At 41.1% G+C, this 4,593-nt stretch overlaps 1 pseudogene; it reads right to left on the bottom strand.

Moving 5' to 3' along the window:
• Positions 1-3,827: 3,827 nt before the first annotated feature.
• LOC117696011 (large ribosomal subunit protein eL38 pseudogene) lies at positions 3,828-4,082 on the bottom strand (annotated as a pseudogene).
• Positions 4,083-4,593: the final 511 nt, after the last annotated feature.

The following is a 4,593-nucleotide window of genomic DNA, read 5'->3' as shown; positions in this document are numbered from 1 at the left end:
TTATTATAAAAAACATGTACAGGAGAGAAACCTTATCGATGTAAATCAATGTGGTAAAGCATTTGCAAGTTCAGTCATCTGCAGTGACAGGAATGATTACATGCAAGAGAGAAACCTGCTTGAATATTAACACAACAGAAATCACAGTGGAGAGAACCCTTATTAACGTAATCACTGTGGTAAAACCTTGGCAATTCACTTTTATCTGTGACTACATAATAGGACACATCAAGAGAGTGACTCAATGTAATCAAGGTGTTAAGCCCTTGCACAACACAGTCATCACCCATTACATAAAAGAACACATACTGGAGAGAAACTGAATGTCATGAATGAGGTAAAGCCTTTCCAGGACACAGTCATCTTTGAATACATAAAAGAAAATGTGCACAGTCAAACCTTATGAATGTAGTCAATGTGATAAACCCTTTGCATGTCACTGTAGTCTCCAAACACTTAAAGGAACACATGCTTTAGAGAAACCTTAACAAATGTAATGAATGTGGTAAAGCCTGTGAATATCTCTGTAAAGTTTGAAATGATTGTTGATACTTGTCACATTTTTTTCTCATAATAAATAACCTTGAGAAACTCAATGTCAGTGTGTTGGGTAAGATCATATAACTTATTGGCAGTCACAGACTACTTTTGATATTATTGAAGGTGCTCAAAGACTATTGTGATACACAAAGGCCTTAAAGATTGATTACTTACTAAAGACTTTAGTTTTTTATAAAGATAGCAGAAAGTATTTTAGAAATAAACGGTGGTGATTTGAATATGATTGACCCTAAGAAGTGGCAATATTAAGAGATGTGTCTTCTGGGAGATGTTACCTTTTTGAAGGAATTGAATTCCTAGGGTGGTGGCCTTTGGAGCTCAGGCCAGTACAAAAGCGACCCTCCTACCACTTGGTTGGAAGACAGTCTCTTCCTGGATGCTTTCTCATGAGGATGTAGAACTCTCAGCTCCTTCTCCAGCATCATGGCTGCCTGCATGCTGACATTCTTCCTGCTATGATGGTAATGGACTAAACATTTGAAAGTATAAGCCAGGTCCAATTAAATATTTGCCTTTAACACAGTTGCCTTGGTTACAATATCTCTTCTTAGCAATGGAAATTCTATCTAAGACAGAAGCTGGTACCCCAGACTTAAGCATTGCTATGATAGGCCTGAATGTGTTATTTTTTGTTTCGTTTTATGGAGCAATGTGGATTTTTAGACTTTGGATCTGTATATGCATTAAGTGGAACTGACTGGGCCATCCTAGTAGGAATATGGAACACATATGTACTAAGGGTGATTTGAACTTTGTATATAGTTTTATGATGTTTTGCTGAAGAATATTGATGCCTTTTGCCCTTGTCTGTAGAGTGTCCTTGAAGATAAGGTAAACAGGTTGATGTTAATTGCATTAACAAAGGAAGTTACAGTGAAGCCAGCAAATCCTTTGGCCTGTGTTTAGTCTCATGATGATTGTTTTGAGCAAGCATAGTAATCTTAGAAAGAAAATAAATATAAAATATTAGGTCAAAAGAGAAACTCGAACCATGAAGTTGAATGAAGCTAAATTCTGTGATCAATGGTATTAAATGGAATTAAAGGTACGGTGACATTAGGGCAAGATTCCATCCACCTAAACAAATGGATATGAAGTTGGACAAAGGAGAACTGTATCGTGTTAGGCATTATTATTACGTAGTTGTTGTTTTAATGTGGACACAAGATTTATCAGTATGTGTGAAATTGACAATTGATGGATTGTGATTACTATTCTGGGTTTTCAATTTGAAATCTACAAGGATATACTTAAGTCTAGGCATGGTGGTACATGCATTAAATCCCAGGAGATCAGAGTCAGGCAGATTTCTGATCCAAATCTTCCTTGTTCAAGTGTTCCTAAAACAGAACAAGTTTTAGGTAAAGAAAAGCTTAGGTACAGGCAAAGTGTTACACATATATTATCCAGTGTTCAGGAGACAAAGCCATGCAGATCTGAGTTCAAGGTTCATCTACAGAGCAAGTTCAAGCACAGCTGAGCTTAGGCAATGAGGTTGTTGAAACCTATAAAGCTGGTGATGATGTAATAGAAGGAGCCATGTTCCAGCTCCAGCAAGCAGAACTCAGCAGCCTTGTCCATGTGGCTCTGGCTTTAGAGGCAAGAATAGAAGGTATGACTGAGACAATTGATGCTGGTTGCCTGTAGTTAGAAAATTAGTGAGGATGAAGAAGAAATGAGCATCACTGAGGTGAAATCTTCTGGTGTTTTCAAACAGGAGAAAGAAGTTATATTCCAGAGGTAGCCAAGGTTTACCTTGTGGTGCAGCTTGACTCAATCCTGTGTAAGACTCACCCAGGTCACACTGGTTTTAAGGCTTGAATGTTTCATACAGTGCAGCTGAGGCTTGGCACCATGAAGGGAGCATGAGAGGAATGCAGTCAAGACTGTTTGTCACAGAAAAACCCAGAATGTTGAAGATGTCAGTCCCACGGGATGAGCAGAAAGAGCAGCAGCAGCAGTTGAGTGGAGTCAAGCAGAACCTAGTGTTCTATAGAGGGAAGAGCTGGAGAGAGACACAGCTTCTTTTGAGGAGGACAGAAGATCATCTGCGGATCCCAGATACTGGAACAAAAAGCTTTAATTTTGAAATTACTTTGGAGACCCCAAGAGTTTTAGATTCCCAAGCTATGGGATACCTTCTCAGGAAAACTACTTTCAGGAAATAAAATCAGCCAAAGAGAAAGAATTGTGCTGCAGTGAGCAGGGCAGGAAGGAGTTGGAGATCTGAAGAACACTTTGACATCAGACATGGGGTTGCAGAGTTTGGAGATTTCCTTGCTGGCTTTTGGTCTTCTTTTGGCCCAGTATTTCTTCACATTGGTGATTAGGAATGGTGAAGTATATCCTGTGAATTTGGATGTATTTTATGTGCTATTTTTTCAAAGTATAGGGGATTACAGTTACATGATTGGATGAATCTCAGAAGAGACTTTGAACTTTGGACTTTTAACATTTATGAGAGTTCTATAGATTATGGGGACTTTTTACTTTAAACCTCACATATCTTGTATTATGCTATTTTTAAATATGGTCCCCATAAAATCATATGTTTGTACAATCATAGGGGGGCCAGGCAGTGGAATGTGGTAGTATAAATATGCTTGGCTCAGGGAGTGGGAGGAAGTTATTATGAGATGTGGCCTTGTTGGAGGAAGTGCATCACTATAGGGGTGGGCTTTGAAGTTCCACATGATGCAGAATGGGCCCTCCTACTAGCTCCCTGGCAGACAGTCTCTTCCTGGCTGCCTTTGGATCAAGATGCAGAACTGTCAGCTCCTTCGCCAGCATCATGTTTTCTTTCATGCCTGCCATACTTCCTGCTATGATGAAAAAGGACTAAATCTCTGAAAGTGTCAGCGAGTCCCAATTAAACTGCTGCTTTTATAGGAGTTGCCTTTTTCATGATTTCTCTTCATAGCAATGGAAACACTGAGACAGAAACCCTGTGTGTGTATTTAATATGGTCAAGCCTTTGCACAATTCTCTAGTCTTCATTATCATGAAAGAATGTGTGCTAGAGTCTAAGCATGCCCCCTGTGACCCAGGACATATCCCCTCAGTCTTAAAAATGCCTCCAGAGTCCTAATCATGCTTTCTGCATCTCAGGACAGGCCCCCTGAGTCTTAAGCATGCCCCCTGTGACTCTGGACAGAGTTCTAAACAAGCTCCCTGTATCACAGGACATGCCCCCATGAGTCTTAAGCAGTCCCTCTGTGACTCAGGACATGCCCTCTATACTTTTTTTGGGGGTTTTTTCTTTTTTTTCTTTTCAGGGCTTTTAATAGTCATATGCAGGTCTGATTCATTTCAGCTCTTTCACTGCGAAACCTGGGGGGTAGGGACTGCTTCAGTTTCTCTGCCTTCTCCTTGTCTGTGATGACCAGGGTGTAAAGGTACCTGCTCCAGCTGACCTTGAACTTCTCGTTATCCTTGTTCTTCTTGATCTTGACAGATTTGGCGTTTTTCTGCTGAGCTGTGAGCAAAAAGTCCTTGATTTCCTCAATTTTCTGAGGCATGGCGATGGGCTTTCAGGTCTGGCATCCTCATGGGCAAGAACGGAAGATCTTTTTTTTGGTTTTTCAAGATAGGGTTTCTTTGTGTAGCCCTTGCTGTCCTGGAACTCACTCTGTAGACCAGGATGGCCTCAAACTCAGAAATCCACCGGCCTCTGCCTCCTAAGTTTTTGGATTAAAGGGCTGTGCCACCACCACCCAGCTGGTCCTATTCATCTTTAATGCCTGAGATTCTCTCTTCCTGTCCTGTTTTCTGGCTGAACATTACCTGTGTAGTTGTCAGGGCACAGGCAATTTCAATGGCTTGCTCTCAGGGACTTAGCAAGTGCTTAAGTTGTTCCCTCCCTTATGCCATCTATACTAGAGCTTGCCCCCCTGTGTCTCAGGACACACCCTCTGAGTTTTAAGAACACCCACTGTGACTCAGGACATGCCCCCTCAATCTTAAACATGTCCTCTGTGGCTCAGGGTATGCCCCTGAGTCTTAAGTCTGACCCCTGTGACTCTGGACTGGCCT

This window comes from Arvicanthis niloticus (assembly GCF_011762505.2).
Source record: "Arvicanthis niloticus isolate mArvNil1 chromosome Y unlocalized genomic scaffold, mArvNil1.pat.X SUPER_Y_unloc_2, whole genome shotgun sequence".
In the NCBI taxonomy this organism is placed as follows: Eukaryota; Metazoa; Chordata; class Mammalia; order Rodentia; family Muridae; genus Arvicanthis; species Arvicanthis niloticus.
This window is presented reverse-complemented; position numbering and strand designations above follow the sequence as displayed.